The sequence below is a fragment of the Bufo bufo genome, chromosome 5 (assembly GCF_905171765.1).
Source record: "Bufo bufo chromosome 5, aBufBuf1.1, whole genome shotgun sequence".
Lineage (NCBI taxonomy): Eukaryota > Metazoa > Chordata > Amphibia > Anura > Bufonidae > Bufo > Bufo bufo.
In genome coordinates, this window is record NC_053393.1 from 522,517,850 (window position 1) to 522,530,276 (window position 12,427).

Here is a 12,427-nt window from a genome sequence, read left to right on the forward strand (position 1 = left end):
TCTTACCTTGGCCATGTCTCTGAGTATTGCACACCTTGTGCTTTTGGGCACTCCAGTGATGTTGCAGCTCTGAAATATGGCCAAACTGGTGGCAAGTGGCATCTTGGCAGCTGCACGCTTGACTTTTCTCAGTTCATGGGCAGTTATTTTGCGCCTTGGTTTTTCCACACGCTTCTTGCGACCCTGTTGACTATTTTGAATGAAACGCTTGATTGTTCGATGATCACGCTTCAGAAGCTTTGCAATTTTAAGAGTGCTGCATCCCTCTGCAAGATATCTCACTATTTTTGACTTTTCTGAGCCTGTCAAGTCCTTCTTTTGACCCATTTTGCCAAAGGAAAGGAAGTTGCCTAATAATTATGCACACCTGATATAGGGTGTTGATGTCATTAGACCACACCCCTTCTCATTACAGAGATGCACATCACCTAATATGCTTAATTGGTAGTAGGCTTTCGAGCCTATACAGCTTGGAGTAAGACAACATGCATAAAGAGGATGATGTGGTCAAAATACTCATTTGCCTAATAATTCTGCACGCAGTGTATGTATGGACAGCAGAACCTAGCTACACTATATCACTATCTAACCTACACTGACTATCTCCCACTAACTATCTGTATGATATACAGTATATAAGCTAACTAACTATCTAATGTAATAAGTGGAAAGCACAGAGCACAGCAATGACACTGCTCTCTCTCTCAGAACTTTAAAAAAAAATATATTCGAATATTCAAATATATTTGAATTGCGAATTTTAATCGCGAATATCGCCACTTCAAGAATTCGCTAAGATTTTGAATATAGTGCTATATATTCGTATTCGTGAATATTCTAGATTTTTTTTCCAACTGAATCCATGATCCTTCCCTGCTTCTTGCTTGTGGGCCAATGAGAAGGCTGCAATGTCTTTGTCTGAGCTTAGCAACATCCCTAGCAACCAATAGGAAAGGTGCCTACCCCTTACTATATAAGAACCTCCCGAGCAGCCATTTTCTGCATTTTTTTATAGTTCTGAGAGAGACAGCAGTTTCATTACATTAGATAGTTGGTTAGTTAGCCTATATATAATACAGATGGTTAGTGGGAGATAGTCAGTGTAGGTTATATTCTGATATAGTGTAGCTATAGGTTCCAGTGCAGGGTGTTAGGTAGTGTAATAGGTTCTGCTGTCCATACATACATGCTACAGACACAGTGCTGCGATGTCACAAGTTCACAACAATACTTAGTGCACCAATTAGTAATATGTAGTCAGACCTGCTAAAATGTGAAGTTGCACTTATTGCGCCAAAATATGCGCCACATTAATTGCCGATTTGCACAATAGCGAATATATTGGAGCACTCTATCTGCATATAAAGCTATTGTAATGTTCTGCCGTGCCAACCATTTTCTCCAGTCTTAGGAAACTTCTAGCAGCTTGAAAAATCTAGCAAAAGTGACCCACGCCTGTATTGCATTCGCATTACACGAATATTACATTGCCAATTTTCGCAATCAAGAAAATTATTTATGACGAATATTCGTCCAAATATTCGCGAAATATCTCGAATTCGAATATTGCCCCTGCCACTCATCACCAGTAGTGATCAATTCTGTACTGCAAGTGAAATTAGATGTCAAATCCCAAGCCCAGGGCGGCAAACACTGTCTACACAAAGCATCAGAAGGCATCTGCATGACATTGGGCTATGAGCCAGATGTCCAGCTACAGGTGATCCATTGGCCTGACTCCACCGCTCTCTCGCAAGACATCAATGGAGACTGGAATGGAAGTTTGTCCTCTTCAGTGATGAAACCACGTGGGTAACACCATGAAGAGACTTTCATAAGAGAACGTCACACTGGTTCTACTCCCTGGATTATGGTTTGGGGTGGCATAACGTACATTAGTCTGACCTCTCTAGTCTTCATTTCAAGTACACAAACAGCTTGGCATTACATTGGTTTGGTCATGGAACCTAGTGATATGGCCAATGCTCCAAAGTTTCCCGGGGGCCATTTTTCAACACCAAGCTACATGTTGCTCGGAGAGAAAATGACTGGGCACACCTATGGATATTTAGTGACCAATATTTATTAAGTTAAAAAGACAAATAAATTGCGGAAATTGTAGTATCAGATATATAAGTGCAAAAAAATTGGACAGTAAAAAGTTTATAACGCTTACACACTTTGAACAATATTTCATATAAAGAAGTTCATATAAAAAATTCATATATAAAAAAATTCATATAAAAAGTTCTGTATATTTGTGGTTGATGTGCAGACTAGTCACTAGATAGTAGCGGTACCGCCCGTGACCAATAGCTATACCTCAGACACAAATGGACAGATGTAATAAATACAAGATAATAAAAACAGCAATCTGATGTCAATAAGGGTACAGTACAAACAGTGATTAGTTGATAAATAACTTTGTAGGAATATGAACCGCGATCAGATAATAAAATGTGATAATGAACTTGACATAGGAATTCACTGCCCCGGAATAGTCATGGGAGTCCAGGTGAAACAACTGTCAGTTAGAATTAATAGACTAGTCTTGGTATGGCAGAAGTGCAGTGATTGTAAGTTGTGACTTACTCCGTAGCTGACTTAGCGGCGTCCCGCTTTCAGTCAGAGAAGGATCCGACAATATAAGCTACATGTTGCTCATGTTAGTGCGAGCAGCCTGCGTGTCCTGGACTTGTCTCCCATCAAGCACATCTGGGACATCATTGGTCGGCAGTTGAAAAGGAAGCTGCCAGCAGTGGATCTTGATGATTTTTGTGCTCAAGTCCATTCCTGAGATAACCATTAATAACATAATTGATAGCATGCCAATGTGGGTAAGGCTCTTTTCACACTTGCGTTCGGGGTTCTGCTTGTGAGTTCCGTTTGAAGGCTCTCACAAGCGGCCCCGAACGGATCCGTACAGCCCCAATGCATTTTGAGTGGATGCGGATCCGCTCAGAATGCATCAGTATGGCACCGTTTGGCCTCCGTTCCGCTCAGCAGGCAGACACCCGAACGCAGCTTGCAGCGTTCGGGTGTCCGCCTGGCCGTGTGGAGCCAAATGGATCCGTCCTGACTTACAATGCAAGTCAATGGGGACGGATCCTGTAGACGTTTACACAATATGGTGCAATTGCAAACGGATCCGTCCCCCATTGACTTTCAATGTAAAGTCAGGAGTCCCTATTAATATACCAGTGCGGCCCCCCTCCCTCCCTCCCCAGTATTATATTCATTGGTGGCCAGTGCGGCCCCCCCTCCCTTCCCAGTATTATATTCATTGGTGGCCAGTGCGGCCCCCCCCTGCCTCCCCAGTATTATATTCATTGGTGGCCAGTGTGGCCCCCCTCCCTCCCTCCCTCCCCAGTATTATATTCATTGGTGGCCAGTGCGGCCCCCCTCCCTCCCTCCCTAGTATTATATTTATTGGTGGCCAGTGCGGCCCCCTCCCTCTCTCCCCCCTAATTAAAATCCCCCCCCCCATCATTGGTGGCAGAGGAGAGTTCCGATCGGAGTCCCAGTTTAATCGCTGGGGCTCCGATCGGTTACCATGGCAGCCAAGACGCTACTGCAGTCCTGGCTGCCATGGTTACTTAGCAATTTTAGAAGCATTATACTTAGGCAATGGGCCCCTATGCTTTTTTTTTTCCCCAGTGTCCAATTAGCCTAAGGTCAGATACCTGCGGCTACACTGTTACCTCCTGCAGTCGTTCCCCTGAAGAAGTCACGGACAGAAACGTGCCACGTCGGGAGACCACTGGAAGTATCATTATCCATCTACCACTGGTAAACTTTCTGTAGTACTAGGGTACAGGTCCACTATAGGGACAGGCTACCGGACGGGGTCGCCTTTTCCAAGGCGAGTGCTCTGTGTAGACAGGTAGTAGTATAATAGCCCCCTTCACCTTGATAGGGTTATATAGGACCATTCCTACTGTCTGATCTACCCGACTACACAGCAGAAGCACCCTTTTTTTCCGCCGGCATACACTCAGTGTCTCCTGCCTCCTGTCATCAAGGAACCTCACCCATCATCTACTAAGGGTCTGGTAAGACTGTTCACGTCTTCACGGACGGAGCAGAATTTTTCATCTATACCAGCTGGGCACCATTAAGTTGGTCCTATCCGTGTATGTATGTCTATATTGTTTAGTGAGTCTTTTTAATCTGTTATTCCTAGAATATATTAAAAGTTATATTTTAAATAAGTACATTCCCCCCTTCCTCTGCATAGGGGCCCATTGCCTACCCATTAATTTGGAGTGTCTCAAAGCCTGTATTGATTCAGTGCTCTGATCAATCTTTGCTTAAGCATTATACTTACCTGCGATGTTTGTGACCGGCCGGGTGCTCCTCCTACTGGTAAGTGAAAGGTCTGTGCGGCGCATTGCTTATAGCACAGACCTTTCACTTACCAGTAGGAGGAGCGCCCGGCCGGTCACAGACATCGAAGGTAAGTATAATTCTTCTACAATTGCTAAGTAACCATGGCAGCCAGGACTGCAGTAGCGTCCTGCAGTAGCACTGGCCACCAATGAATATAATACTGGGGAGGGAGGGAGGGGGGTCGTACTGGCCACCAATGAATATAATACTGGGGAGGGAGGGGGGGCCGCACTGGCCACCAATGAATATAATACTGGGGAGGGAGGGAGGGGGGCCGCGCTGGCCGCCAATGAATATAATACTGGGGAGGAAGGGAGGGGGGGCCGCACTGGCCACAAATGAATTCAAAACTGGGGAGGGAGGGGGGTTTGGCCCCTGCTGCCTGGCAGCACCTGATCTCTTACAGGGGGCTATGATACGCACAATTAACCACTCAGGTGCAGCACCTGAGGGGTTAATTGTGCGGATCACAGCCCCCTGTAAGAGATCGGGGGCTGCCAGGCAGCAGGGGGCTGTCATGTACACAGTTCTTTTAGTATATTCTAACTTGAAGCGTCCCCATCACTATGGGAACGCCTCTGTGTTAGAATATACTGTCGGATCTGAGTTTTCACGAAGTTAAAAAATTAGATCTGAAAAAAACAGTTATGCAGACGGATCCGTTCTGAACGGATGCAAGCGTTTGCATTATAGGAGCGGATCCGTCTGTGCAGACACCAGACGAATCTGCTCCGAACGCAAGTGTGAAAGTAGCCTAATTAGTGTGTGTATTTCTATACTTAACAAATCAAGAGTTTTGAATATTTTGTTTCCATCATTTTATCATTTGGATATTATGAACTTGTCTATCAATCTTGTGATTTCCATAGTTCCATGACTTTTCCTTCTTCGTGTTACGATTTCAATGTTGAGGAGTGTATAAAACATACTTCCCTTCAGAGGTATAACTTGAAGCAACTGGGTCCCAATGCTAATGTGTTATAGGGGCCCCACCTATCATTTATATCGCTGGTGTTTTCTTGTGTGTCAAAGAGGCCTTTGGGCCTCCTTAGGTACCAGGACTCAAGTCTGTCTATTATTGCTTCATCATCATTAGCTATGCCTGCCGCTGTTCCCTCTCCCCACCAATAACAACCCCCAAAATTCCTGTCATCTGCAATGAAAACATGTCCAGTACCATGTGACAACAGGAGCCAGTCTCTGGCCTCTGTGGGGGTGTATCATCCCCAGTAACATCTCCAGAGAGAACTAGATAACGTCAGGAACATATTTGCCAACAGTCTTGAATTTACAGCGCCATCCCTGATTTTCAGAGACAGTCCTGGCAAGTTCAGACAGTTCCAGGCTGAAGATAAGCGGAGCATATGTAAGATCAGTGGCGTACCGTCAATATAGGCAGACCACGCAGCTGCTATGGGGCCTATGGTGGGGGTGTGGCCTGGAGTGCATGTAAGGCCCTGTCCCCTACGTCTGCAGACTCAGTTTATATATTATAATCAGTATCACTTATTGGGTATTGACACAGAAGGCTCGTCTTCCATCGACTCTGGGCCCTGCTTCCACTCTGCTCAGGGTCCCCTCCCCCATTGTGTGCATAACTTATGCCGAGCCAGCATAGCGCTCTGTCTGCTGGGTACTGCACTACAATGGCCAATCAGCAATTAGAAGTGCAAAGCTCCTGCTGCTGATTGGCTAGTGCATCGCTCGCAGCAGGCTCAGCAGACAGAAATGTGCAGGCGGGTGGCAGCTGAATCGAATTACAGGACGGGCTCCAAATGCCCTGCCCCAGCTTCACCGCTGCCGTCCCAGCAGGCAGCAAATTCATAGGGGGGAAACATAAGGCAGCAGCAAGCAGAGTTGGGAGGACACTGTTCTGTATATAAGGCTCATTATTATATACAGGACTCAGGACAGTGTGCACCAGCCCCCACCCCCCCCCCCCACCCATGAACTCTGCTTGCTGTTGAATTGCTCATATAGAGTGTGCCCATCCCAATTCAGTCACCATGAAGTGTGTGTGTGTGGGGGGGACCTGGTGCACACTAAGGGTCCATTCATACAACCATGTCGTGTTTAGCAGTTCGCAAATTGTCGATCAGCAAAACACGGAAACCAGCCGTGTGCATTCAAAATAAACCCTATCAGGCAATATGCTTGGTTTATTCGGGTAGATCATGCTGACAGATCCCCTTTAATAGCAAATCCTATGTTATCAACAGAAATGGGCCACTGGTAGCCAACTTTAAGGAGAGATTATTAGGGTCCATTCACATGTCCGTAGTGTATTGTGGATCCGCAATACACCCGGCCAGCACCCCCCATAGAACTGCCTATTCTTGTCCGCAATTGCGGACAAGAATAGGACATGTTCTATTTTTTTGTGGAGCCGTGGCCCAGAAGTTCGGGGCAAAGCCCGGATGTTCGGGGCCGCGCTACGGAAATGCGGAGAGCACATAGTGTGCTCTCCGCATCTCTTCCGGCACCATAGAGAATGAATGGGTCCTCACCCGTTCCCGATATTGTGGAACAGATGCGGACCCATTTTCGGAGGTGTGAATGGACCCTTAGTGACTAGAGTGCACTGTAACGGACCGTTTCAGCAGACAAGGGGTTAAAATCCGTTTAGGCGATAAGCCCCTTTCTGAGAGACAGGCACAGCTACTGCAGAACACCAACTCCCGAACTGGATGCAAAGTAGCACTCCAAACTGGAACCTCACGAATAGCTGCTAGCAGACGAACAGGAATCAGCTTACACTTCTGGCAATCGGTCTTCTAACAGCATACAGCGAATCCCCCCAATAACGAGACAAGGCTCCGTGTTGAGGGTCAAACAGTGGTCTGACTGTACTTCATGTACAGCCTCTTTTATTCATAAACCACAAACATAGTACTGCCCACAGGGGTTTGAAATACAACCAATCAGTAATTTACAACACATACAATGTAACTACAGCAACCAATCATTCACGCCCCCAGAGGACCAGAATGAAGACTGTGACATAGGACAAATACAACATATCCCCACAATGCATCATGGTCTCCTCCTCTCTGTCCCGGAGACAACCTGAGGAGCAATCCAATTATCTCTGAGGACAAAGGGAGATCGCCAATACACATGTGATGACAACAGAACAGACATCACCATTTAAACACACAATGGGACAATGGCACAATAGAAACACACTCAGCATTTTCCTCCCAAGCTGACAAGTTACACTTATTATAAATTGTTACAACTTTGTGAGTTTACATTGGCCATACATATAACTTACATCAATTTAAACAGTATAACTTGGGGACAAACCTATCCAAAATTCACTTGAATCGGTTCAGGGGTTTAAAAGTTAGTATATGGCCCATAATCCTGGGGCAAGAGGCCAGCAGCCAGTCCTCTCCAAAACCCAGTGGCGAGGTCGGTTTCGCCACACATCTCCCCCCCCCCCAGGGAAGACTAACCAGATACCTGACCTCACGCCGGTCGGTACCTGAGTTAGTCTGGCAGCCCACCCACAACCAAATACTGGACCTGTTGACTTTAGTAGCCTGTCTCTGTCCAGTGAGTCCACCAAGGTTATGTTGGAAGCTGGTACTCTCGGTCTCTGTGTTGCTCCCTGGCTTGGAGTGGAGGTTGCTTTGTGGGCAGGTATCAGCGGTACTCTGACCTGGTGCAAGCGCTACCAAGGAAGAAACCTGGTTGGAGCCTGGTTGTTGGAGGGGGAGACCGACTGTCTCTACCCCCTGTGCTGTAAGTGCAGAGACCACGGTCCCATCTGCACTGTTGTGGGGCTTGCTGTCTCCCCCTGGTGCGTTAAGCTGCCGCGGGGGAGAGGGGATAACAAGCTCCTCTCCCATACATACTTCTGGCCGCTGGGGAGGGCAACCGACCGTCTCCGCTCTCAATACAGTGTCCTGTTGCTGGGGAAAGGAGACTGGGCTCTCTATTCCCTGCTGGACACTCTGCCGCTGGGGGACAGGACCGACTGTCTCTGCCCCCTGTAACTCCGCCTGCCGCTGGGGAGGGAGGACGCTGCTCTCCTCTCCCTGCATTTCACACTGCCTTCCCGGCATATCACTCTGCTGCTTTGGGGCAGGAACAACTACCTCTGCCCCCTGTACCTCAGCCTGCCGCTGGGGAGGGAGGACGCTGCTCTCCTCTCCCTGCACTTCACACTGCCTTCCCGGCATATCACTCTGCTGCTGGGGGGCAGGAACAACTACCTCTGCCCCCTGTAACTCAGCCTGCCGCTGGGGAGGGAGGGCGCTGCTCTCCTCTCCCTGCACTTCACACTGCCGCTGGGGAATGGAGACTGGGCTCCCAATTCCCTGCAGGACCGGTGGAGAGACCTCAGTCCCATCTCTACCGGCCACCTGGGGTCCTTCCCAGTAACACTCTACAATATCTGCCCAGCTGAATGGGTCTGGATCTGGGTCTGTCACCTTACCGTCCTGCTGAGCCTTCTCAATGGAGTGGAAGAGATCTCGGTAGTCCTGCTCCAGTTCCCACTCCAGGGTTGCTAGGTGAGCCAGGTCTTGCTCTACCTCATGGGGGTCATCCCACTCATGCCTAACCTCCCTCTCATAGAAAATGTCCTGAAGTCTGGACTCTACAGGGCTCCCGAAGTCAGGCTCTGCAAAGGACTCCCATAACAAGCCAGGACCATAAAACTCCTCTCCCTCTGGCTTGTCATGTTCGGCTGTCCCGGGTATATACTGTGCCATATTCCACCAAAGCGCCTGGTAGGCATCCTCCAGCCATAGCTCCTGCCATACCCGGTGCTCTAGTTCCTTCACCCATTCCTCCAGGGGCTGCTCTCCCAGGAAGGGCATCCGCAGGGCCACTTGCTTCTGCAACCGCTGCTCTTCACTGGGGAGACTCTCACCCCGCTGGTATTGTAGATTATCCAGGGCCTGGTACCAGATGCCTTTCCTTAATGCATCCCGGCCATCCAGGTCCTCCTCCTCGTATAACACTGCTGGTTCCATCCTGCTGCTGTCAGGGACGCTGTACTGGGACATGCGTTGTCCTTAAATTGTAGAATCCACAAAAATGGTGTCTCCTGTAGCTGTCCTTCTGGCTGTAGGAACGATCCCACCGCTGCCACCAATGTAACGGACCGTTTCAGCAGACAAGGGGTTAAAATCCGTTTAGGCGATAAGCCCCTTTCTGAGAGACAGGCACAGCTACTGCAGAACACCAACTCCCGAACTGGATACAAAGTAGCACTCCAAACTGGAACCTCACGAATAGCTGCTAGCAGACGAACAGGAATCAGCTTACACTTCTGGCAATCGGTCTTCTAACAGCATACAGCGAATCCCCCCAATAACGAAACAAGGCTCCGTGTTGAGGGTCAAACAGTGGTCTGACTGTACTTCACGTACAGCCTCTTTTATTCATAAACCACAAACATAGTACTGCCCACAGGGGTTTGAAATAAAACCAATCAGTAATTTACAACACATACAATGTAACTACAGCAACCAATCATTCACGCCCCCAGAGGACCAGAATGAAGACTGTGACATAGGACAAATACAACATATCCCCACAATGCATCATGGTCTCCTCCTCTCTGTCCCGGAGACAACCTGGGGAGCAATCCAATTATCTCTGAGGACAAAGGGAGATCGCCAATACACATGTGACGACAACAGAACAGACATCACCATTTAAACACACAATGGGACAATGGCACAATAGAAACACACCCAGCATTTTCCTCCAAGCTGACAAGTTACACTTATTATAAATTGTTACAACTTTGTGAGTTTACATTGGCCATACATATAACTTACATCAATTTAAACAGTATAACTTGGGGACAAACCTATCCAAAATTCACTTGAATCGGTTCAGGGGTTTAAAAGTTAGTATATGGCCCATAATCCTGGGGCAAGAGGCCAGCAGCCAGTCCTCTCCAAAACCCAGTGGCGAGGTCGGTTTCGCCACATGCACATAGCAGAGATGCAGACCAGGAAGCTGCCATGGGGTGCTTGCATAGAGGGGACTCAGTCTTTGAGTTGGTCCTATGATGGGAAACAGTGCAGGGACTGCAGTTTGTGAAAAAGGGAAATAGGTCCAATGATCATACAAAGTAGCTGGAGGGGTAGAAAAAAACACCCGCCGCTCCCTGAGGTCCTCGGTGTCAAATACCAGCAGAATAATGTGGGCTCAGTTTTATGTAAGCCACTGTTGCTGACTACCTATGAATCACCATATAGCAGTACTACCCCGAGTCAGACGACTATAAGACTATAAGTCAGCACCCTAGAGATGACCATGTAACATCCTTCACATCACTGAGCTCATCATCCAAACATTGGGCTTCTATTTCAGTTTAAACGCACTTTCTTTATGGCACCATTACCCTATCAAATCCCCACTGAAGGCACAATAATGACAGAAAGTAAATGACAGGATAACATTAAGCTGTTGTGGGAATTTGTTTACATAAAAGCGAGAAAACATTGCTGTAGTTTATAGTACTTGCTATAAAATCATAACTTAGAACTTTGCTTGGCTATCACAGTATATAAAATGCACACAAAATGTCATGTCCGTAGTAAATAAAAAATAACTTGCAATTCATAGAGCATTGTAAATATCCAACTGAAAAAAATGAGAGAAAAAAATAAGCATAAAACCAAATATATGCTTTCCTGTTATTTCTTCTACCTTTAATACTTTGTTGACAGTAGAAGACCTGAACAGATGATACTGTTTCCTATTTTCATATCAGTTTGAGCTTAAACTAAATAGATAGATAAAAAGCGATATATATGATAGATAGATAGATAGATAGATATAGATAGATAGATAATAGATAGATAGAAAGATAAATAGATAGATAATTAGATAGATAGATAGATAGATAGACATAAAATAGATAAATAGCCTGGAATACACTGAATCCTGTATTTTTTATTGATAGATATTCATAAAAATTACAAATTGCGATCTAATGATTCCATGTTATAGTCACCTTGGGTGACTTAAAAAAGTTTTAAAAAGAGTAAAAAAATGTTTATTAGAAAATTCGAATCACCCCCCTAGAACAAAATAAATAAAATAAATAAAAAAATGGGCATTGCTGCATCCAAAAACACCCGTACTACTAAAATATAAAACTATTTATGCCACACATTGAACAGCCTAATGTAAAAAATAACTCAAAATGGCTGATTCTCAGTTTTTTTGGTCGCTTCACCTCCCAAAAATATTGTATAAAAAATTATCAAAAAGTCAAATACATTCCTTGAAAAGTACAGATCACACCTCAATAAGGAGCCCTCACACAGATCTGTAGATATGAAAATAAAAAAGTTTTGGGGGTTAGAATATGACAATGCAAATAAAAAATTCGTTTTTTTCAAAAGTTTTTATTTTCTTTAGGTTTTAAAACACAAGAAAAACTATAGAAATTTGGTATCACCGTAATCGTACTGACCTGGAGAATAAAAGGGAACAGGTCAGTTTTACTGCACAGGAAAACAGTCCAAAACGTTCCTTTTTGGTGGGATATACCTTCTTCTCTGTCTTCCGATCTGTAGATTGGTGGCCGCCACTTTCAGTGAATCGTCTGAGGCAAATCAAAAAAGTTACAGAGTCGCTAGAACCCAAATTGTTTCGAGGTTTGTTTTCATAATTCATCTTAGCACGGCATTAAAACAAGAATTTGGCTATATTTCTCTCTGCGCTAAGTAGAAGCGCAATAGAGAAGAAGCTGGACAGGAGGGGCGATGCTTCTACACAGCATTGGTCATTTATATAAAAAAAAGGGTAATTAAATATAAGGTAATTAACTAGGACAAAAGACTAGAAGATGGGATGGGTTCATATTATACGGGGTAATGTGATGCAGAGCTCTTGGGTTAAGGGCAGGTTCCTATCACCGTTATGGATTCTGTTTTTGTCTTCCATTATAACATGGTTATAACGGAAAATAACGGAATCCATAAGACGGAAGTCACAACGGAAGCCTTTAAGAGGCATTCCTTTTTATTCCTTCATAATACAAGTCTATAGGCAGCATAAC